Genomic DNA, 26,188 nt, shown 5'->3' on the forward strand with positions numbered 1-26,188 from the left:
ATTTAGTTGAGGGAACATCGATTGTGGTGTGTACATCTAGCAGGTGAAAAACGGGCAGAAGACAGATTGCAGGTTCTCTAGGCATGAGAAACACCTTAGTTGACTTTGTAAATTATCGGGATGATTTCGAATCTGTTACATCACCGACATAGGTATTCGCGAGTGGAAATATTAGACCTAAATAAATCTGCGTCAATAAGTCACCGTTTCTCCCACATGGAACAGGTAAAATGTTTACATGACGGTCTAATAGGCTCTTTTGTGTTTTTCGGAACAAACTCAATTTTGCCAGCTGAAACAACAGATTCATCTTGCGGTGATCCTCCTCCTGTTACAAAGTGTTAGGTAGATACGGAGCTTAGCAGCAGGAACTTACAAATGTGCTTAGACTACAACTGTTTTGCTGTTTCTCCACCCATCTGCTCGGATCTGGGTGGTGGTCGCTAAGCATGGAACGTACTGACAGAAACCCCAACTTGGCGATCTGAATATATAAAAGACGCCACTGTATGTTGACTTGATTTACAAGTATCCAAATTACGACAAGGTTTCGTGAAAGAGTCAGAAGTGTTATGCTGCTGCTTGAACGTAAAGGTACTGTGACTTACGTTCCAACATCTCACCAGACGTTTGTGGGAACTAATCAAACTACAAATCACGTAAAAAGAATTAAGGATAAGGGAAGGATAGATTTGACGTGGTGACGTAAGGGTTGATACATTCATTTCGTAAACAGCTCCAAAATATAGTAATGCAGCGTCTCTACTGGACCTGCTGTAGTGTACAAACAGGACGGGCAGTACTGCTGTAACAAAACGTCTCCTCATCGGCAGCCCTAAGCGTATCCTCGCGTTTTCCTTGTTGCAATATCGACATTGACGTTGATTAGAGTACACCAGCCACTCTCCGTGATGTCTTTCCACCTCTTTCGTCCGCGGGAGCGTTGTTGGTTATCACATAGTGCCGGATGCTTGTGCTTTGTAACGCTTCTTTGAAAGAGTCTTGGCAGGATGCTGCCCCTTCTGGAAGTGCTGACCGAAAAACTTAAACATCAGGTACTTTCCTAGGACTGAAGAGAATCGAGACAAGTAGTTGGGCTGAGTGTGGGCATACCATAATATTTCGGTTGCTGTACACATATAAATGATAACTGCACTGTTTGTTTGAAATGCGTCTGTTTCCCAGGATAAAGTTACTGTGGCTTATGTTCCAGCATCTCTAGAGAAACTGACTGCGTGTTCTATTGTTCAGCACATCAACAGATTTTTTTTTTAATGAAAAAGAATATACCCTTTAATTCCCCTTCTTGAGATCCTTCCTTTGCACACCAGTGCCACTAATTTCCAGGTAGAGGAGGGGAGGGAGAGGGGGGAAGGGACGACTGGGGCGAGGATGGGTTGGTGGGGCTGGTGATCGATTTTCCGAAAAATTCTTTAAATAAATAAATAAACTATATTTAATACAGTGCCTTCAATCCCCTAAATTGTTTAAATAAACAATATTCCACATATTGTCTAAATCGTTTAGATAATATTCCATTCACAGCATTCTATTTCCAGACAAATCCTTTAACTAAATATATACACTATATTCCATACACTGCCATAAATATCTAAACAATATTCTATACATTGTCTAAATTGTATAAACAATATTCCATACACTGCAATCCAATTCCCTCCAAATGACCAATCAACTGGGTTTTTTTACCGCCAATTTCCAGGAGGGGCTGTGGGAGGAGAGGAGGGTTCACTGGAGGGGGATAGGTTAATTAATTGATCAATTTAATTAAGTAATCAATCAAATTTATAATAGTGAGAGGGATATTCCAATAACTCAGACCTGAAGGTGTACCTGTAGCAGGGAGGATGGAGGTTCCATGAGTGGTGGGAGGAGGGGGAGGGTGCGAGGAAACAATCGATTGAGCGCTTGTCAATCAAAAGGAAGGATCCTTTTAGCAGAACAATAGATTAAGAACCTGTCAATCAAAGGAGTACAATAGGTTAATGACCAGTCAATCAAAGGAGAACAGTAGGTTTGCCTGTGAGTGCATACCTACCACTGATGTAGGCAACCCGCACTAACAAAATGCACTGAAACATAGTTTTTTCCACTACTCACAACTGTTATGTATGGGCACCCTATCATGCTGCAAGCACAATCGTTGCTGTATGTCCAATGCAACATCTTCCAGCAGACCAGGTAGAGTTTCTTGCAAAATGTGAAGCAGCTTTCCCCAGTAGAGGAGATTTACAGACTGGCCCCGTCAGATGGTCATTCACATTGCCTGCCCCAATGTTGAGTGAAAATCGTTCCTGGTGTCCGTGGATGTACTTAATGATTTACCCTTGCCCGGTAATGAATGTTTCGAGTGTTGTAAAGGCGATCACGATGGAAGGTGCACTCATTGGCAAACAACACTATGGTAGGGAAGTCATGATCTCGTGCAGCACGTCGCAGAAACCACCGGCAAAACCCTAGCCTGTGTCCACAGTCCGCCACAGGATTTAGGTTTTGGACAGGGTGGAAACTAAATGGATGCTGGACATCATCCCTCAAAACCTGATCTCGTGCAGCACGTCGCAGAAACCACCGGAAAAACCCTAGCCTGTGTCCACAGTCCGCCACAGGATTTAGGTTTTGGACAGGGTGGAAACTAAATGGATGCTGGACATCATCCCTCAAAACCTGATCTCGTGCAGCACGTCGCAGAAACCACCGGAAAAACCCTAGCCTGTGTCCACAGTCCGCCACAGGATTTAGGTTTTGGACAGGGTGGAAACTAAATGGATGCTGGACATCATCCCTCAAAACCTCCCAGACTTACCGATGAGTGACCTCCTGTTGTGTCCAACTGCTCTTGTCACAGGTGCTTCCTCTAAGCACTCGAGAACAATCTCTTCAAATCCAGCATCCCGTCGTGTTCGAGATCTTCCAGCATCACCATGATATCCCGCTAACGAGCCTGTTTCGCCAAGTTGCCGGTGAATTTCTGTAAACGTTTGCGGGTGTGGGGATCGTCTTGCTGGTTACCGTTCTCATAGAACCGTCGAGCTTCATGTGCATTACCGTTGGTTAATCCATAAACAAGAACCATATCTTGTTGTTCTTCGAACGAATGGTGTGCCGCTATGCTGACTGTATGGCTAAATCGCAGGTGACGGGTGTGCTCCGAAGCGAAGCTTACGTGTGAATGACTGTGACGTGAGGTGGAGACAAGCAGCAAGATGTATTCGACACGTGTGCGTATCACGTTAGGGCAGTGACGGGGAGAGGGACGTTTGTATTTTTGAACCGACAACCACAGGGCTGCCCGTTAACCAACGAATGGCAACAGGGAAATCCCACGGCCAATCGGAGCACGTGGCGCCAAGTTTCTGTAAATTAAAAATGGTGCAATGTGGACCTATACAACATTAGTAATTTTGGTTTCTACTGGCATCAGCTATACAGGATTAAAACTTCGTGACACAATTTTTCTCCACCCTGCATATATACTCCCCAGATGATTAATAAATTCGCTTCCTTTACACTTCTAATACACACATCAAAAAATTTTTTGCATCGCCCCAATTCCCAGAACTCCTGAAGATAGACGTTGAGTGTGGATATTGTTTTGATTTGACTGTTCAGAGATATCACTAAAGCCGCCCAAAGATGTAAACAATCATGCATGAGCAGCGCCTATTTGACGGAGGGGGTCCAACAGCCGATCAGTTCCAGTGATTCCATCAAGAAGGAGAAACACGGCTCGAGTTGTCTGTATTTAAACCTTGCCTAGACGGTCAATACCGCGGTTAGATCGCGTCCGCATTATTATTTTGTGCCAGGAAGGGCTCTCAACAAGGGAAGCGTCCAGGTGCCTCGGAGTGAACCAAAGCGATGTTGTTCGGACATGGAGGAGATACAGAGAGACAGAAACTGTCGATGACACGCCTCGCTCAGGCCACCCAAGGGCTACTACTGCAGTGGGTGACCGCTACCTACGGATTATGACTCGGAGGAACCGTGACAGCAACGCCACCATGTTGAATAACGCTTTTCGTGTAGCCACAGGACGTCGTGTTACGACTCACACTGTGCGTAATACGCTGCATGATGCGCAACTTCACTCCCGACATCGATGGCAAGGTCCATCTTTGCAACCACGACACCATGCAGCGCGGTACAGATGGGCCCTACAACATGCCGAATGGGCCGCTCTGGATTAGCATCACATTCTCTTCACCGATGAGTGTCGCATATGTCTTCAACCAGACAATCGTCGGAGACGGGTTTGGAGGCAACCTGGTCAGGCTGAACGCCTTAGATTGTAGATTCGAACCGAGGATAGATGATTTCACGCGGCCTACGTAAGCCCCGAGACAGAGACAAGAAAGAACATGTGAACGTGTCTTTTATTTCCATCATTTCTTGTTCAGTGTGTTGTTTCAACAGTAGCAGAGGAAGGCTATCCTTCTCTCATTTAAATCGGAGAATTTCATTCTTGATCTCCCATTCCTATACATGCTTTTCACTTTTGTTCGGATAATTTCAAATATCTTGCACAATTTTACAGTGTGTTTCACATTTTCTAGGTCAGCAAATCCTTGAATTTTTGTAAAGCCTTGCTTCCGTGAAGTAGCTTAACGTCATAACTACCTCTCTAGTGTCTAGACGTCCTAAGGACAAATAGATAGTTACCTAAGAGATTCTCAATTTCCTTCTGTTACCCAAGAGATTCTCAGTTTCCTTCTGCATATTATTCTTTTCAGCAATTTGGCTGCATGAGCTGTTATGCTGATTGTATAATACCCTCGCTCTTATTTGTCCTTTCTAGCTTTGGAATAGTGCGTATAACAGTATTCGAAAATCTGATGGTAATCACTAGTCCATAGATCCCACACATCAACTTTGTAACATGGCTGAATTCTCATTTAATTAGTGACATACTGCTTGTAAACCCCGAGTATTGTTGGGAAGCATCTCTTAGTATGCTCGTCCACCATGCCACTGCGCACTTTTCCGGTCAGAGAACACAGTCAACATATAAAGGTGCTTACAGCAAAAGTGTCTCCCACCAAGTGTGACATGCATGGCGAAGGGTTCACCCTAATTTCATGCAGCCACGTAACGTAACTGTGTTCTTGTTCGTGACGCTGCTCGGTCGCACTCTGCAAGTTTAAAAACAACGCTCCTGTTGCATTTCCAATGTGAAGTGTTTGACCATCCACCTTACAGCACGCACTTGGCTCCACCTGATTTACAACTCTTCGCTCACGTGAACTCACAGATTATGGCGGCAGCGTTTTGTCACAGACAGCGAGCTGCAGACCGGCGTAAGACGCTGGTGGAAAGCACAGACGTCTACCTTCTATGACGAAAGTGTTGGAAAGTTAGTACTATTACACGAAAAATGTCTAAGTTGGACCGGTGACTACGCAGATGAGCAGCTGGAAGGGGTACCAAATGTTGAAAAAAGAAAAAAGAAAAGAAATTCTGTTTCTACTGTGGCTTTCATTTTGCAACCCATCGGAGTTTAAAAAGTTAGCTCTCTTTTAGTTTGAGAGGTAAGAATTCACTAAGAATCAACTACCAACTGTGAGGTAGACAGGAGTGTTTCCAAGAATAGTCAGTGTTGTGTCGGGCTCACAAGGGGAGGCCGCCTATTGTGAAATTCAGATTCGATTCGTACTGCGCATAATAAAAGCTCATGGCCAGAGGTGTAATGTGGCAAAGCACCAAGATGCACTTCTCAGCCGTTGACGAGAAAATCGACAGTTAAAATAAACCGTTGTCGTGAAATACTCTCTACGATTAATAACTTCCTACAGCGTCGTGGCGCAGCGGTAAGCGCTCGGCTTCGTAATCCGAAGGTCGCCGGATCGAATCTCGCGCCATGCAACCTTTTTTTGTATTTGTTTTTTGTAATTCAAATATATATATATATATATATATATATATATATATATATATATATATATATATAATTCCCGGCAATCAGTTGCAACAATTATGCATATAATATGTTGTTGAAAGTCGTTTGTCGTGGAAAAACTGGCGACTTCGAACATCATTATGTTTTCCGCAAACAAATTTGTATTTCACAAATGTTATTAATTGTCTTCATAATGTTAACGACGTATAGTTAACGGAAGACGTAGAAACGGTATTCCGAAACGAATACGTATAGCGTAAGTCAAACGTTCGAATTAGAATAGAGACCACACGAACACAAATTTGCTGCGGCAGGTATGAAATATAAACTCCGATATATATATATATATATATATATATATATATATATATATATATATATATATATATATATATATATATATTTGAATTACGAAAAACTAATAATAAAAAGAAATTGCATGGCGCGAGATTCGATCCGGCGACCTTCGTATTACGAACGCGAGCGCTTACCCTGCGCCACGACGCTGTAGAAAATTATTAATCGTAGAGAGTATTTCACCGCAACGGTTTCTTTTAACTGTCGATTTTCTCGACAACGGCTGAGAAGTGCATCTTGGTGCTTTGCCACATTACACCTCTGGCCATGAGCTTTTATTATGCGCGGTATGAATCGAATCTGAATTTCACAATTGGCGGCCTCCCCTTGTCAGATAGGAAGTTCTTCCCTGCTGCAGCTTCAGATACTGGTCTGTCTCCCCACAGACACTGGTCTTGTTTTTCATATATCCTGCGCGCTCGTGACACTTGCCGCTCATCTTCCCAAGTAATAACTTCTCTCTCCATCAGTCTTGAGCGTCACTGAGATATTTAGACTGACACACGGCACGTTGCAACCAATTTCATTGTCCTTATTTCGTTGTGCAATACAGTCTCTGGATTGCGCGTTCGTATTACGATACTAATCAGCAAGAGGTGAGAATTCTTGTTCCACCACGTGTTAAATGCACAGCAGTATTCTTCAATTTATATTCATACATCTAATTAATAGTTGTTTAACAAATCTTCTTCATCATTTACCTTGTTCTTAGTGGATTCCTGTGCAAAATATGATAGATTCATTGCAATGAATAGGAATCTATGGAAGACAGACTCAAATCTAGTCGTCCACATTCGAATCTATTCCAAGCGCATGTTCGTTGCTCGGCTAATATCAATGAATATTAGTATTACGTGTTTCATGACACGAGATGAATACTCATATGTACTCTTTTCATACAGTTATATGGGATCATTAGATTTTTTGATATTAGTATTTTTATACCAATATTAATTCGTCCCCAGGTGAACTGAATTCCGTGGCCACTAAGAACATTCCCCTTAACCGTTGCGATAATAAACATCCTTCTATAGTTTGAAGATTCGGTTTTTTCCCTTAGTTTGTTGTTGGTCGCGCTGTGTTATCAGTGTGTACGAATTTCGTCTCCTGTGAATATTAGTGACCATGAACTTGTGTTCACTCCCTCCTTCCTTTTGGTTCTCTTTATTGTATAAATATAATCTGTGTATGCATATTACGGGAACAGGAGCCATGTGTTGTGTAACAGATCGTAAGTCCTTATCAGGCCCACGAGAGAAACACCATGTGCCAAGTTCCCAACGTTTATCTCACTGAAGTAATAGTTGTATTCCTCCCAGTATATGTTTTTAATAAGAGCGAATAGTGTAGTAAATTTACATTTACATAATTCAGTCGACGTTCATTATTCTCAAGTCACTACCAAGCCTAAGTCCAGTCCTTTAGTCCCGCCGATGTTCATTATTCTCAAGGCACTACCAAATCTATGACCAGTCTTTTCTTTGTTTTCATGTTTCATCACGAGACAATTATTTTAATTCAGTTATCTGGCCAGGATTAGTAATGATGTGGTACTGCTCGTCTCATATTATTAATATTGCCTGCTTCTTTTGTGTTATCCGTTTTCGTAGCACGATCGTTATTCCCGATTCCGTTACACTATAGCCCTACGGAGGAAGCAGGCCTCCTTCCTTACAACAGTTTTTGTAAGTCATAATATTCTGTCTCTTCAACTTCTGTCTGCGACAACGGCATGTCAATTATGATGTGAATAATTCTATCACTTACCTATAACTGGGCGCGCAGTCCGGAACCGTGAGACTGCTACGGTCGCAGGTTCGAATCCTGCCTCGGGCATGGATGTGTGTGATGTTCTTAGGTTAGTTAGGTTTAAGTAGTTCTAAGTTCTAGGGGACTGATGACCACAGAAGTTGAGTCCCATAGTGCTCAGAGCCATTTGAACTTACCATATCCCCAGTGATTTTAGAAATTTTTAACTTATTTAATTGCAAATCTTCCAAATCTAATTTTCATTTCTTTTTCTGTCATGCCAGAAGACAATAACTTGTTCCCCTTCAATGTATTCCTTCCAGATATCCGCTCTCTCGTCTACTTTTAACAATGAAATTCTTCCTGTATTCTTAATTATAGCGCCTTTGCTCTATCTGTTCTATCAACTACCATAGCCTTTTCATTATTCACCTATTCCCTACTACGATTTCGCCTAATCTTTCCTATATTTTCTATTTATTTTATTACTAAGTAATTTACATTGGTGTATTCTTTCATAGATCAACTGAAGTATTTCATCTGTTATCCAAGTTCCCTCCGCTGTTACGTTTCTTGTACTGTAACTTCCCCGGAAAATTTTTGAAAAATGACAATACTTAAATGTTAATGGGAATAGACCCAAGTGTAACCTTCCCGCAAAAATGAAAGATAATTTTTAAATGTGAATAGACATCGTGCTAAGTGTAACCTCCCCGTAATTATTTTTAAATAATATGAATTGAATGAAAATGCAAATAGAGCCAAATGTTAGCTTCCCACAGTAGTAAAACTCAATGATAATAAAAATGTGCGAAAAATGTTAAGTCCCTACAAAATTAACGTTAAGATCAACCTGATAAATTGATTTTTGGAGGAAAAGCAAAGGAAATAATATTTCAATTGTAATGATTATTTTCTTAAAAAAATTGCTTTCAGAACAAAATTATTATTGGGGCAATTCTTGAACAAATTAATTACAGTTAATTTACATTACGTTATCACATGTGCGCAATGCTGCTTCATTACCTTATTTAAAAATATACCACGTCCCGAATCTTGACCAGACACCCATGTCGACGCCCGCCGAGTCCTCACACACAACTCCGACTGTCTCTCGCGCGCTACTAGCACTGACTGAACTACATGCTCTCGCGACTCGCTACATACAACTATAGTCTCGCAACTCCACTGAACTCTCGCGCGGTCAAGCGCAGACTAGAACGATAAATAACTCTCTGGTCAGAGATTCTGTCATGCCTCGCCATCGCTGCTACTGAATACATACGTGTTTCATAACCCTCCACTGGGGGGGCAAAAATTTGGCAGCGATGGTGAGTCATTTGGACTTGCCATGAGCAACAAATTTTTTCTTAATTAATTAACTTTTACAATTCACAGAATATTCAGATGTAGAACATGAATTTAATGTGGTGCACATGCACCGAGTACAAAATATACACAGTGAGTACAAAACAAATGACATAAGTGCACACGCACTGAAAAACTCTTTAGCATTTTCACAACAAATAAACATAATGGCAAAAAATCATGTTGATAAGTGACATAAGTGCACATGTACTGCAGTTCAGCAAATAGAAAAAAAAGTATAGGCCATGAATATAAATGATGTTAGCAAAAAAATGATTGTCACTATGTTACAAGAATTAGGATAGGAAAGAGAAGGATTGCATCATGGTTGTAGCACTTTAGGTTGCACACAGCTGCACTGAAAGTCCATATCTTTCCACAGAAGTACAACACCAAGTGAGACAATTTGCAGTTCTTTTCCCAGAAGTATTTATCAGCGTAGCCAAGACACTGAAATGTCGTAGTAATATTCCATGTTTTCACTTTGGCAGTACATTAGGTACACCAAGCAGTGGGACCATAATAACGTCTCCATCACTCACGGTGGTGGACAGCATGTCGTGCCAACACCACGCTCTCACAAGGCACACCAACGTAGAATTAGTGCAAAAACCAAATATAGTGCTCCATGATCAGGAGGATGTACAGGACAAATGGATATTGCAGTAATTCAGGGTAGTGAGGTCAGAAGGTGAAGGACATTAAGTCACATACTAGTCTTCATTAGGAATTACATTAGTAGTTTGCGGCATTCATAGCCCACTTATTGAACATTTCTGTACCATGTATGTAGTATTACAGAAAATGTTCATTAATTGTTTTACATAGAATATTTGCACCCATTCCATAATTACAAATCATCATAAGTCATTACTTAAAACAGGAGGTAGTCAATAATAATGTTGATACTCAATCATTGGTCATCCCAATACAGTCATCATTTCTCAGTTACAAAGCATTATTAATTAGTAGCATTCATTTTCCAGTTACAAAACATTATTAATTAATCATTTGTCATTTCAATATAGTAATAATCAGTAGCCTTCTTTTCCTAATTTCAAAGCATCATTAAATAATCGCATTCTTTTCTCACTTACAAAGCATAATGAATAGCATTCATTTTCTAGTTACAAAGCATAATTAGTAGCATTCTTTTCCTAGTTACAAAGCATTAAATAATCACATTCTTTTCCCAGTTACAAAGCATAATAAATAGCATTCATTCTCTAGTTACAAAGCATTATTAATTAATAGCATTCTTTTCCTAGTTACAAAGCATTAAATAATCGCATTGTTTTCTCAGTTACAAAGCATAATGAATAGCATTCATTTTCTAGTTACAAAGCATAATTAGTAGCATTCTTTTCCTAGTTACAAAGCATTAAATAATCGCATTCTTTTCTCAGTTACAAAGCATAATGAATAGCATTCATTTTCTAGTTACAAAGCTAGCATTCATTAATTAATCATTTGTCATTTCAATATAGTAATAATCAGTAGCCTTTTTTTCCTAATTACAAAGCATTATTAAATAATCACATTCTTTTCCCAGTTACAAACATAATGAATAGCATTCATTTTCTAGTTACAAAGCATTATTAATAGCATTCTTTTTAGTTAAAAAGCATTGGTTATCTCTCTATAGTAATTAGTACTATTCATTTTTCAGGTGACATATTATTCATAGCTGATCAGCATTACTCAGAACTCTCTTAAACTGGTATCATTATTTGGGACTGGTAATACATTTTTTTTTGTTAGCAATGCATTGCGTTGGGTAAGTATAGAGGAAAGCAAGAGAGAAAAATTTGCTTCTGGGTTGTTGGTTTAAATGAAAATGTGTAATGTCATTCGCCATAAGTCAGCTGTGGCAAGATTATGAAACAAGTAGAGTATATGTAATCACATTCATAGATGACATAGATTTAATGAATCACTGCTTATAGCACATTAATTTCATAAATAATTTCTCCTGCAAAAATATATAAAAAAATGGATTATTAAGCTGAAAGAAGAAGTGCATTATATGCTGAAAAGTAGTGAATTTCGAATTAACAGTTAGTGAAATGTGTATAAAAATGTGTTCCATAGCTGTCCTTTCCAAAACCTTCCGTCATTATACTATGCAATATAACACCTGCTGTCAAAGCGAACTGCAACATATACTTAAATAACTACATAGCATAAATACATAACTTCAACAATATCCTCATCTGTAAAGAAAAAAACTTCATTATCCATCACTTCATTACTTATATTATCATAACTCCATTATTATCATCACCTGTAAAGAAGAACTTCATTATCCATAGTAGCATATTCTTCATCATTATTCATCAGCATTCATTATCATCTGCAAAAAATCACTTCATTACTCATTACATAACTATTCCTTATCTCTAGCATATTTCATCACTAAAACTAAGATGTGTAGTTCTGTCTGACAGCCTGCATCAATCGCTTCGTATTCTGAAAGAAAAAATTAGTTAAGACTGCTATTCTGCGATGTGTATAGTATATTCTTGTTAATGCTTGTCAATTCTGATCCATTTACTCTTCCTCATAGGGTTTTTGCATCTTCTTTCGTTTATTCCTTATGTGAAATTCCCATTTCTGTTTAATTTATTTCCTTTACAAGTTATTTCTTTCTGAAAATGATGAACAAAGATTAATGTCTTGCATTTAAATCATATACCCATTAAATAATGACTGGTTTATAGTAACATAATTGAGCATACAGCATAACATGACAGAAAACGTAATATGTCAAAGACATTGACAGTGTTCAGATGCAAAAAGTGTACACAGAATATCACAATGCAGCAGCAAAAAAAAATGTAAAACAGTCACGATCTTGAGATGTCATAGGGCAAAAAAAAAATGTCAAAGTCAACTAGTGTTTGTTATATCTTAACCATTTCATAGTGCATACAAACAAAACATGAAAACAATCGTACATACATAAACAAATGATGACAACTTGCCAAGAAAAAATGCGATAATCATCAATAAGTAGTCATGTGAATATAATTGCATAAGTAGTCATAAAATGTGTAAGTTCGTCTGAAAAAATATGCACGGTCTGATGTGTAACGACAAGAAGAGGGACCTGCTAACCTTACCTTGCCGGGCACTTGCCAAGAAAAAATACGATAATCATTAATAAGTAGTCACATAAATATAATTGCATAAGTGGTTATAAAATGTGTAAGTAATAGTCAGAAAATGTGTAAATGGCATCATAGCATGTTAAATCATAGAGTGTCTTCATTCAATAAAGGATTTAATGTTAGAGACATGGTGGTTGCCTTTACTTTTTCTGGTTCTCAGAGTTTCGACGTGTACAACATTGGGGTGAGGAATGCTGCGAATCCGATATGGACCTGCGTATAGAAGTTCAAATTTACTGCACTTACCTTTTATTTTGCTGGATAAATAGTGTGTACGTACTAATATCTTCTGTCCAATGTGAAAGTCTCGGCGTGTACAAACCTGTTTTTGCTGTCTTCTCCGGCGCTCTGCGGCACGTTTGATGTTGTTCAGTGCAATGTCAATTATTTCGTGGTGTCGTAATCGACGAGATGTAGGAAATGTTACTAATTCTTTAATTTTGTTAGGTGGTTCAATATTTTTCAGTATAACAGACGGAGATAGCATAGTGGATTCATTTGGTATGGAATTAATTACATCTTGGAATGAGAATGTGTGTGTGTCCCGATCAATATGTCTTTTGTGGCAATATATTCTACACAGTTTACCATTTTCTTTCATTAATCGTTCACAAGGGTTCGAAGAAGCATGGTACTTGGATATATAGATCGGAGAAATGTTTCTAGCTCGTAACATGCGTGTCCATATAGAAGAACGAAATTGTGATCCATTATCGGAAATTACTCTCATCACATGCCCTACATGAAATAGAAAATGTTTTACAAATGCTTTCGAAACGGTTTTAGCAGTAGCTTTGCGTAACGGAGTGAAAGTAACAAATTTTGAAGTGAGTTCGACAGCGACAAAGATGTAGCAAAAGCCTCTGTTAGTTTTCGGAATTGGACCAAAAATGTCTACAGCGGCCATATGTCTTAATTTAACAGGCACAATGGGATATAATGGAGGAATATGTGAAGTGGTGTCTGACTTAGCTTTCTGGCAAACTTTACATGACGCTAAAACTCGTCGTATACGTTTCTCCATGTTGGTAAAATAACAGTTCTGTCTCAGTATAAGAAAACATTTTCTGGCTCCGTAATGTGCGTAACTTAAATGAGTATACCATATTAATATGTTAACCAGTTCGTCAGGAATGCATAATAACCAATTGTTGCTGTCAGGATGAGAGCGGCGAAATAGAATGTCATTGCGTACAGTGTAATGGTTTCTAACCGTAACATTATTCTTATCTTGCCAAAGGTGTTTAATTTCTTTCCACACATTGTCTTTACTTTGCTCTTGTGCTATGTCCTGTAATGACGACGAAATAAAATTTTCAAATGCAACTTGTTGAATGTACATGACGCTGAAATTTGCTTTGCAGAAGTTGGTTGCGACGTCTTGCTGATTATTGCTGAGAGAACGAGATAGTGCGTCTGCTATAACATTTTGTGTGCCGGGAATGTGAACAATTGTAAAATTAAATTCCTGTAAATAAAGTTTCCATCTGCTTAATCTGTCATGAGTGAATTTAGCCGAAAGTAAAAATTGTATCGCTCTGTGGTCTGTGTATACGGTGGTATGTCTGCCATAAAGAAAGTGCCGAAATCTCGTAAAAGCCCAAACAGCACATAATGTTTCCAGTTCTGTAACGGAATAATTTCGCTCAGCAGGCGACAGAATGCGACTTGCAAATGCGATGTTTTTAATTACTGTAGAGCCATCTTCTTCAATTTCCTGAAAAATATGTACGCCTAAAGCGGTGTTAGAACTGTCGGTGGCAATGGAAAAACTTCTGGTAAGATCTGGGTGCGATAAAAGTGGTGCATTCAACAAGGCGTGTTTCAAATAACATTCTCGTGAATAAGATTCTGCGTGTCAAAATTATTGCTTACGTTACTGGAATATGCAATCTGTGCTGTATCCGGTTAAATTCTATCGTACGTGTTATTATTTTCGGGAGGATGCTGTGGCATTTCAACTATTTGAACAGTTCTGTTATTTCTTCCAGACGTATTACGCTATAGATGACACCTATTGTCTGGTTCATTCATGATAATATGTTGTTGCTGAAGTTCTTGCTGCTGAAAAGATCGACTGTTATTAAATGTACGCTGAAAATTATGCTCATTGTTCTTACGTCTGTCGTGATAGTCTCTTCTATACGGCGCAGTGCGATAGGAATTCAAATACTGTGTTTCCTGTACGTAGTTATTTCCTTGCTGCCGTGCGTTACTATTACTTGTAGCTGGGACTATACGTGCACGCGGCGAAACATTAAAGCTAGGTTGGCCTTGTAGACTGTATTGTTGGTTAGGTATGCTAACCGGCTGACTTTCATGCTGTTGCGGTGAAAAACGTCTATTGTTACTAAAATGTGGTTGCGACTACTGAAATTTTTGTACTTACTGATGATTAAAAAATTTTCTCTGATATTAAAGTTCTGGTGGTTGTCGTTCCTGCAGCGTCTGATGAAAAATTGTCACTTTCGGTGAAAACTTGTCTTATCGGGTTTTCATTAGTCATTCTTAATACTAGGTAGAGCAATAGTTAAAGAGCTGTTTTCATAGATATAAAGGATAGTAGAAGAGAAGGCAGCAGTGCAGAAAACTAAAGATGAAACAGCACTACTACAGCTCGGGGCCCTATGCACGCTACGGCACATATTCATTAAAGCGTAATGAATCCCCTGAGGTCAATTACGCGCTGCAAATAAATTTTAGCTTTTGTGTTGCATGCAATGGCGGTAGAAATTCAAAAATAAATTGCTGTATCCATGGTAATTGTAGTTTCTGCATTACATGAAATGTTGGTAAAAATTCAACAGCAAATTGTCGTATCCAGTTCAAAGCTAGTTTCTGCGTTACAGACCAAGGTGGTGAAAGTACAAAAATAAATCGACGTATCCAGTTCAAAGCGTATACCTGTGCTCTGTCATTATTAAGTTCCTTAGATTTTTTAACACATACAAATTGCTTATAATCAACGTTCTTATCACTGAATTTAAGAACACGTTCAGGTTTGAGTGAGAATCTGTTTGTCTGTGTCATTTCGGATTTCAAGTTGCGAAGCTTTTCAGATTTTAAGTCGCGTAGCTTTTCGGATTTTAAGTCGCGTAGTCTCTGTAAATTGCTCAAATTATACGTGCTGCGTGACTCTGACAAATGCTCGCAACGTGGCGGATTCTGTAACGTATTGGTGACTGAAATAGTTTTCAATTCTGTTACTTTAATACTATCGTCAATTTGGTTGTTGTGTCGTCCACTTTTACTATCGACTTCCGTATTCAGAGTGTGTGAAACTTCCAGTGACTCTAAATTAAACTCGTCGCGTATCTGTGTTGAGTTTGCTGAACATTGTTCAGTGACTACATTAATTTCGTGTATCTGTGTTTCGTTTGCTGAACATTGTTCAGTGACTGCATTAATTTCATCTTTATGTGATTCTGTTGTGCCTACACGTGTGCTACTTAATTCTTGTGCAACAGTGCCAACTTCTTCATTACTGTTATTAGCACAAGCCTTAGTATCCTCACGTAATTGTTCTTTAGTGTCCTGACATTGCACGGTAACCGCTGTAATCTGTTCCCTAACTTGTTTGTTCTGTTCGTTAAGGTTGTCTTGTTTTTCGTTCGTCAATTCGAAGTTTTCATCAATTGTTTCGCTAAGTTGTTTGAAATGGTTGTCCAAACTTTCATCAAGTTGTTTGGAATGGTTGTCGAAACTTTCATCAAGTTGTTTGAAATGGTTGTCGAAACTTTCATTAAGTTTGTCGTACGTTTCATTCGTCTGTTTGAAACTTTCATTAAGTTGTTTGAAATGGTTGTCAAAAATTTCGTTCTGTTGTTTGAAATGTTCATTAAGTTGTCGTAGCAATATTGCCATAATTTGATCCAAGTCAATATTACCGGCTCTATTCTCTGTACTGTTTGATGGTGTACCTGCAATTGTCACGTTTTGTGTGACCATTTGGTCATTCTGTGATTCGCCAAAAAGTTCGCTCATCGGATGCGCACTGTCGGTCACTATTTCGGAATTAAATGGATCCGTCGTACTTTCAGTACACTGTCCATTTTCATTAGAAAAATTTGTCTGTACGTTATTTGAATTTTCCAAACCGGGTGTGTTAAGCTGGGCAACGCTCATTATAATAGGGCGCCCCGCGTCATCAATTGTCGTCAAATTAACAGACGACACAATTGAATTCGTCTGTTCATCACTAGTATGATTGTCAGTAAACGGTGGATTGTCATCATTATATTGCGTGTCGCAAGTACTATCGGTGAAGTTATTTAATTCGGTTATTTCATTCATAATACCTCGCGATACAATATTCACAGTCTTTCGCGGCATTTTTTTTGCAATAGTCACAATTATTCACAAATGAAATAAGCACACTGCAAAAAGCAACAAACACAAATACAACAGAGCAACGAATTGCCGATGATCTGAGGAAAGAAAGTCATAAAATTAGTAAATGCGTTGCGCCAAATGCTAATTATATTTTAGTCAATAAGAGCAGAAATCTGACTACTTTTCAGAAGATTCTCAACGAAATACGATCCTGGACCGGATGTCGCCAAGTGTAACTTCCCCGGAAATTTTTTGAAAAATGACAATACTTAAATGTTAATGGGAATAGACCCAAGTGTAACCTTCCCGCAAAAATGAAAGATATTTTTTAAATGTGAATAGACATCGTGCTAAGTGTAACCTCCCCGTAATTATTTTTAAATAATATGAATTGAATGAAAATGCAAATAGAGCCAAATGTTAGCTTCCCACAGTAGTAAAACTCAATGATAATAAAAATGTGCAAAAACAGTTAAGTCCCTACAAAATTAACGTTAAGATCAACCTGATAAATTGATTTTGGGAGGAAAAGCAAAGGAAATATTATTTCAATTGTAATGATTATTTTCTTAAAAAAAATTGCTTTCAGAACAAAATTGTTATTGGGGCAATTCTTGAACAAATTAATTACAGTTAATTTACATTACATTATCACATGTGCGCAATGCTGCTTCATTACCTTATTTAAAAATATACCTCGTCCCGAATCTTGACCAGACACCCATGTCGACGCCCGCCGACTCCTCACACACAACTCCGACTGTCTCTCGCGCGCTACTAGCACTGACTGAACTAAATGCTCTCGCGACTCGCTACATACAACTACAGTCTCGCAACTCCACTGAACTCTCGCGCGGTCAAGCGCAGACTAGAACGATAAATAACTCTCTAAAAATGGTTCAAATGGCTCTGAGCACTATGGGACTTAACATCTTAGGTCATCAGTACCCTAGAACTTAGAACTAGTTAAACCTAACTAACCTAAGGACATCACACACATCCATGCCCGAGGCAGGATTCGAACCTGCGACCGTAGCAGTCGCGCGGTTCCGGACTGCGCGCCTAGAACCGCGAGACCACCGCGGCCGGCTAAATAACTCTCTGGTCAGAGATTCTGTCATGCCTCGCCATCGCTGCTACTGAATACATACGTGTTTCAGTACTGATATTTGTTTCCCCAACGTCTATAACTACCATTTTAATAGGTATCCGTTTCTCTTAACTGAACCACCTACCTTTGTTGTCACAGTATCTATATCCTTGGGGAATTTCAAACGTACTTCATCATTCCTCAGTACCGCAGTATCTTATTTCTTTTCACGATTATTATTCCTGACAATTCTATTAAACTTCAGCCTACTCATCATCATTGCTAAATTTTGGTACATACACTGTAATCAAAAGTATCCGGGCACCCCCAAAAACATACGATTTTAATATTAGGTGCATTGTGCTGCCACCTACTGGCGGGTACTCCATATCAGCAACCTCAGTAGTCATTAGAAATCGTGAGGGAGTACAATGGGGTGCTCCGCGGAACTCACGGACTTCGAACGTGGTTAGGAGACTGGGTGTCACTTGTGTCATACTTCTGTCCGTGAGATTTCCACACTAGGTCCACTGTTTCCGATGTGACAGTGAAGTGGAAACATGAAGGGACACGTACAGCACAAAAGCGTACAGGCCGACCTCGTCTGCTGAGCGACAGAGACCGCCAACAGTTGAAGAGGGTCGTAATATGTGATCGGCAGCCATCTATCCAGATCATCACAAAGATGTTCCAAACTGCATCAGAATCCACTGCAAGTACTATGGCAGTTAGGCGGGAGGTGAGAAAACATGGATTTCATGGTCGAGCGGCAGCTCATGAGCCACACATCAGGCTATTAAATGCCAAACTACGACTCGCTTGATGTAAGGAGTGTAAACATTGGACGATTGAACAGTGAAAAAACGTTGTGTGGAGTGACGAACCACGGCACTCAACGTGGCGATCCGATAGCAGGATGTGGGTATGGTGAATGCCCGATGAACGTCATCCGGCAACAGTAAAATTCGGAGGCGGTGATTTTGTGGTGTGGTCGTGTTTTTCATGGAGCGGAGTTCCACCCCTTGTTGTTTTCCGTGACACTGTCACAGCACAGGCCTCTATTGATGTTTTAAGCACCTTCTTGCTTCCCACTGTTGAAGAGCAATTCTGGGATGGCGATTGCATCTTTCAACACGGTCGAGCACCTGTTTATAATGCACGGCCTCTGGTAGAGTGGTTACACGCCAATAACATCCCTGTAATCGATTAGCCTGCACGGAGTCCTGACCTGATCCCTATAGAATACCTTTGGGATGTCTTGGAACGCCGACTTCGTGCTATGCCTCACCGACCGACATCGATACCTCTCCTCAGTGCACACTCCGCGAAGAAAGGGATGCCATTCCCCAAGAAACCTTCCATCACCTGACTGAAAATAAGCCTGCGAGAGTGGAAGCTGTCATCAAGGCTAAGGGTGGGCCAACACCATATGGAATTACGCATCCGGGAGGACGACGGTTCGATCCCGCGTCCGGCCGTCCTGATTTAGGTTTTAAGTGATTTCCCTAAATCGCTTCAGGCAAATGCCGGGTTGGTTCCTTAGAAAGGGCACGGCCGATTTCCTTCCCCATCCTTCCCTAATCCGAGCTTGTGCTCCGTCTCTAATGACTTCGTTGTCGACGGGACGTTAAACAGTAATCACGTCCAGCACCTGGAATTACGGCTTTACCGATGGATGGCGCCACGAGCTTGTAAGTCATTTTCAGCCAGGTGTCCGGGTACTTTTGATCACATAGTTTACCTCTTCGTGGGTACTCCTTACAGTCCTAAATCCTATTTTGGGATTTCTGTCCCAGCAAGATGTAATCCGACTGTGTCTACTGGTGTCTCCAAGGATTGCACCTCTTCCTCTAGTGATATCTGAACAGCTTATTCGCTGTTACCAGATGAATTTTACCGTACAAGTATACCGAGCCTATTTTCTCCATAACACCTTCTTCAAATACTTTCCGTATGACATACATTCAATCCTTCATGATTATTAGATTATTATCTACCACCAGGTGTTCAGTGCCTTCAGATAGTCTCTCCGTCTTTTCATCTTCTGCTTGTGACAACAACATGTACAGACAAAATCATTGTTGTTGCTGGCGTTGGTCTGGTGTCTATTCTGAAGAGAATAATCTTATCACTTCTGTACCAACATCGTAGGAGCACTTAGTTCACACTCAGACTCTTACAATATTACCCTTTCTTTGGTTATTCAGACTTTTTCTCATAGTTCTCTCCTCATTGACAGACCCCCCCCCCCCCCCCAAGAGGAACTTTTGCCAGTGCGCAGTTACAGGCCGCATGTCCTGTGGGTACAAATTGTGTTTAACGCGGTGGTTTCCATTGCTTCTGCATCCTTATGTAGCTTGTCACGGCTGATTCTTTTGCCTGTTAAGGACAGTTTCCCATCCTAAGGCCAAGAAGAAGCATCGAGTCTCTTTCCGCTCCTCTCCCGGTTGGCAGCAGGAGGATGATTCCTTATGCAGGAAATCTTCTGCCGCCATTGCTGATAATTTGTATTCAAAATTCGCGACCCAGGGCGTTTTCATTACCAGTCAAAGACACAATCCATGGAACCACAATGACCATCAACTTCGATAACGCTCTCTTTAACTATCACTTTCAACTACTTTTGTCTATCTACGTTGAATGCAGACCCACCACCACTTGTGGGACTATTTTCAGCGCTAAGAAAGGTTCAGAATCTGTTCCAAAAAACGTCACTGCTAATCTGTTTCAAGCAATAGTACGAGAATTTCAACCAGATACTAGGTTACATTTTATATAGACTACAGTATTACCAAGTAATTAATAACATAAATTTAGAAAGCCTTTTCCAACAGTGACAAACTGCATTGTGAGTTTACACTGATGCGTAAAAATCTAATGACTTCTTCGGCTGTGCCTATGTAGATACTGTGAGTAAAAACAGCAGACTCTTCCACCAGTGGAGATAGTCATCAGTTTATACGGTTAAATGATTAGACATTGGGAAAGCTCAATGCTGTTCACATACACTATCTTTTCATATTCTGCTTGTTACGACGGATGTACACCTGCTCTCGATTCTGATGAGAATAATTGTGTCATTTCCTTACCAACTTCATACATCTGACATTCCAAGCACCGACGCACTGTATACCAAATTATACGGCATGACGGTCCAGGCTGACGATATCATAATAAACAGCTCCCTCTCACGTAACAAATACTAACGTCACCTAGTAAGGACAAAGGGAGCTGATATTTGCCATAGCAAATACGTGCTATCGTAATACAATCAGGAAGACACAGATGAGAAGTGTTAACTGTATGGACAAGGAGCATGCCGTGGATTGTAGGAAATAAGAAGACAAAGTACGCAGCAAAGAAAATGCAAGAGAGACACATTCCAGCTCGTGCTGTAACTGCAGTAGTCAGAGTCTGATCAGAAGAGCAAATGGAACTAGGTCTGTGCAGGACAATACTCGTGTCTGCACAAATACGTCTCGCAAAGACAAGTCCATGCTACAAATCCATTCACATATACCGAAGGCGCAATGGCAAGCAAAAATGTGGGATACGTAACGTAACTCCACTGACAAAGGGAACAAGAGACAGTTCGTAACGAACGTTAGCAGATTTCAATTCAGCCACGACAGGTACCAACAACACATCCATAGAATGCACAGAATTCGCATCGTACCACCACCATATTTCCCTAGACACTGAAAGGAATCACACTGGCTATTTATGGGAACTGGTTACAATGAAACAAAACCTTGCCTCCAAACCATTTAATAAAAAAATAACTTCCAACAAAAGAATTCAAGCTGTTAACAACATTGGACACAAACTTTTATAACGATCATTTTGGGATATTTTCGCGCGAGCGCGCGCGCGCGCGTATGTGTGTGTTGAAAGTATCATGCCCAAAATTAGCTTTAAAAGTGAAAGTATCTAACCCAAAATTGTTTCCTTTTTAATTAGTGAAAGTATGAAAGATACGCATAACGTGTATCCACAGGACATGTGGCCTGTAATTGAAGAAGTGTCATGATGGTCTCTCCATTGGCAAAAGATTCCGGAATAGTCCCCCATTCGGATCTCCGGGAGGGGACTGCCCAGGGGAGGTTACCATGAAAAAGAAGATTGAATAATCAACGAAAGAAGAACGTTCTACGAGTCGGGGCGTGGAATGTCAGAAGCTTGAACGTGGTAGGGAAACTAGAAAATCTGAAAAGGGAAATGCAAAGGCTCAATCTAGATATAGTAGGGGTCAGTGAAATGAAGTGGAAGGAAGACAAGAGTTTCTGGTCAGATGAGTATCGAGTAATATCAACAGCAGCAGAAAATGGTATAACAGGTGTAGGATTCGTTATGAATAGGAAGGTAGGGCAGAGGGTGTGTTACTGTGAACAGTTCAGTGACCGGGTTGTTCTAATCAGAATCGACAGCAGACCAACACCGACAACGATAGTTCAGGTATACATGCCCACGTCGCAAGCTGAAGATGAACAGATAGAGAAAGTGTATGAGGATTCTGAAAGGGTAACGCAGTATGTAAAGGGGGACGAAAACTTAATTGTCATGGGCGACTGGAATGCAGTTGTAGGGGAAGGAGTAGAAGAAAAGGTTACAGGAGAATATGGGCTTGGGACAAGGAATGAAAGAGGAGAAAGACTAATTGAGTTCTGTAACAAGTTTCAGCTAGTAATAGCGAATACCCTGTTCAAGAATCACAAGAGGAGGAGGTATACTAGGAAAAGGCCGGGAGATACGGGAAGATTTCAATTAGATTACATCATGGTCAGACAGAGATTCCGAAATCAGATACTGGATTGTAAGGCGTACCCAGGAGCAGATATAGACTCGGATAACAATATAGTAGTGATGAGGAGTAGGCTAAACTTCAAGACATTAGTCAGGAAGAATCAATACGCAAAGAAGTGGGATACGGAAGTACTAAGGAATGACGAGATACGTTTGAAGTTCTCTAACGCTATAGATACAGCAATAAGGAATAGCGCAGTAGGCAGTGCAGTTGAAGAGGAATGGACATCTCTAAAAAGAGCCATCACAGAAGTTGGGAAAGAAAACATAGGTACAAAGAAGGTAGCTGCGAAGAAACCATGGGTAACAGAAGAAATACTTCAGTTGATTGATGAAAGGAAGAAGTACAAACATGTTCCGGGAAAATCAGGAATACAGAAATACAAGTCGCTGAGGAATGAAATAAATAGGAAGTGCAGGGAAGCTAAGACGATATGGCTGCAGGAAAAATGTGAAGACATCGATAAAGATATGATTGTCGGAAGGACAGACTCAGCATATAGGAAAGTCAAAACAACCTTTGGTGACATTAAAAGCAACGGTGGTAACATTAAGAGTGCAACGGGAATTCCACTGTTAAATGCAGAAGAGAGAGCAGATAGGTGGAAAGAATACATTGAAAGCCTCTATGAGGGTGAAGATTTGTCTGATGTGATAGAAGAAGAAACAGGAGTCGATTTAGAAGAGATAGGGGGTCCAGTATTAGAATCGGAATTTAAAAGAGCTTTGGAGGACTTACGGTCAAATAAGGCGGAAGGGATAGATAACATTCCATCAGAATTTCTAAAATCATTGGGGGAAGTGGCAACAAAGCGACTATTCACGTTGGTGTGTAGAATTTATGAGTCTGGCGATATACCATCTGACTTTCGGAAAAGCATCATCCACGCAATTCCGAAGACGGCAAGAGCTGACAAGTACGAGAATTATCGCACAATCAGCTTAACAGCTCATTCATCTAAGCTGCTTACAAGAATTATATACAGAAGAATGGAAAAGAAAATTGAGAATGCGCTAGGTGACGATCAGTTTGGCTTTAGGAAAAGTAAAGGGACGAGAGAGGCAATTCTGACGTTACGGCTAATAATGGAAGCAAGGCTAAAGAAAAATCAAGACACTTTCATAGGATTTGTCGACCTGGAAAAAGCGTTCGACAATATAAAATGGTGCAAGCTGTTCGAGATTCTGAAAAAAGTAGGGATAAGCTATAGGGAGAGACGGGTCGTATACAATATGTACAACAACCAAGAGGGAATAATAAGAGTGGACGATCAAGAACGAAGTGCTCGTATTAAGAGGGGTGTAAGACAAGGCTGTAGCCTTTCGCCCCTACTCTTCAATTTGTACATCGAGGAAACAATGATGGAAATAAAAGAAAGGTTCAGGGGTGGAATTAAAATACAAGGTGAAAGGATATCAATGATACGATTCGCTGATGACATTGCTATCGTGAGTGAAAGTGAAGAAGAATTAAATGATCTGCTGAACGGAATAAACAGTCTAATGAGTACACAGTATGGTTTGAGAGTAAATTGGAGAAAGACGAAGGTAATGAGAAGTAGTAGAAATGAGAACAGCGAGAAACTTAACATCAGGATTGATGGTCACGAAGTCAATGATGTTAAGGAATTCTGCTACCTAGGCAGTAAAATATGCAATGACGGACGGAGCAGACTCGCTATGGCAAAAAAGGCATTTCTGGCCAAGAGAAGTCTACAAATATCAAATACCGGCCTTAATTTGAGGAAAAAATTTCTGAGGATGTACGTCTGGAGTACAGAATTGTATGGTAGTGAAACATGGATTGTTGGGAAAACCGGAACAGAAGAGAATCGAAGCATTTGAGATGTGGTGCTATAGACGAATGTTGAAAATTAGGTGGAGTGATAAGGTAAGGAATGAGGAGGTTCTACGCAGAATCGGAGAGGAAAGGAATATGTGGAAAACACTGATAAGGAGAAGGGACAGGGTGATAGGACATCTGCTAAGACATGAGGGAATGACTTCCATGGTACTAGAGGGAGCTGTAGAAGGCAAAAACTGTAGAGGAAGACAGAGATTGGAATATGTCAAGCAAATAATTGAGGACGTAGGTTGCAAGTGCTACTCTGAGATGAAGAGGTTAGCACAGGAAAGGAATTCGTGGCGGGTCGCATCAAACCAGTCAGTAGACTGATGATAAAAAAAAAAAAAAAAAAAAAAAAAAAAGTTGCCAACCGCAAGGTGGAATGAGTATAATATCTTTGAGTAGGAGGATCTTTGATGGGTAAGAGAGTCAGTGGTCGCAGTTAGGTGCCCGGAGGAAGCAGACGTGTAGTGACAGCTTTAACGTAGGATTCGCGTTTGACGCAGTAAGCGTGTTGTAAAAATTTTTGTAAGAGTGATTCATGCTGCAAAAATGTTGGAAATGGTAGTTTTTGTGTATGACTTACATTTTTAACTATATACCGTTTTGACCTTAAAGATCGCAGTTGGACTAAAATAAATGGCCGGTTCCATTTGCTGTCTTCCTTGCTGCCCAAACTTCCCTCATTCGCTCGCTGTGTTTCTGTTTCCGGTGCTCTGTCCATGCTTCTTGTCAGCTTAGTTTATTTGGCTTCATCTTGATTGCCTATTTGGTTGCCCATATTTCTTTCATCTTCCGGCTGTGATCTTGCTTGCGTTCTTCAGTCCATTTTACGCCTGACTACTGTCTTCAGCCTACTCTTCATCACTACTATATTGTGATCCGAGTCTATATCTGCTCCTGGGTACGCCTTACAATCCAGTATATGATTTCGGAATCTCTGTCTGTCCATGATGCAATCTAATTGAAATATTCCCATATCTCCCGGCCTTTTCCAAGTATACCTCCTCCTCTGGGTGGCCAAGTCATTCCCTCGAATTGTGCAACTATCGACTTTATTTTCTGGATCTACCCTCATCAGACCTTAGCGCTTACTTTTCAGTGTGTTTGTGTGTGTGTGTGTGTGTGTGTGTGTGTGTGTGTGTGTGTGTTTGCTGGTTTATTTTACTCGATTATAATCAGTAAACCCCCGACTCTTTAAAGAATAGAACTCACTTGTACAAAACAGCTTCAATCGCTTGATTACTTTGCTAATGCGTTAAATATTTGACGTCAAGTATGTGAACGAGATAAAGGAGGTTTGAAATTATGACTAAAGTTTGCTGAAAGTCGTTGGGTGCTCTCATTATGAAACACTGGATGAATATAGTCTACATACTTTGCGCTCCATTTTAAGCAAGAGCCAGTTTATTAAGCATCTCAGTGTCTATGATGTCATATCTCTCTGACTATATGTCGTACATTGATACAATTTTGCAGCTACATCCAGTGACATATGTGGAAACTGTATGCTACCTGCTTTGCGAATAGGATAGGTGGTGAAGAAGTAATAAACT

The sequence above is a fragment of the Schistocerca nitens genome, chromosome 5, assembly GCF_023898315.1.
Source record: "Schistocerca nitens isolate TAMUIC-IGC-003100 chromosome 5, iqSchNite1.1, whole genome shotgun sequence".
In the NCBI taxonomy this organism is placed as follows: domain Eukaryota; kingdom Metazoa; phylum Arthropoda; class Insecta; order Orthoptera; family Acrididae; genus Schistocerca; species Schistocerca nitens.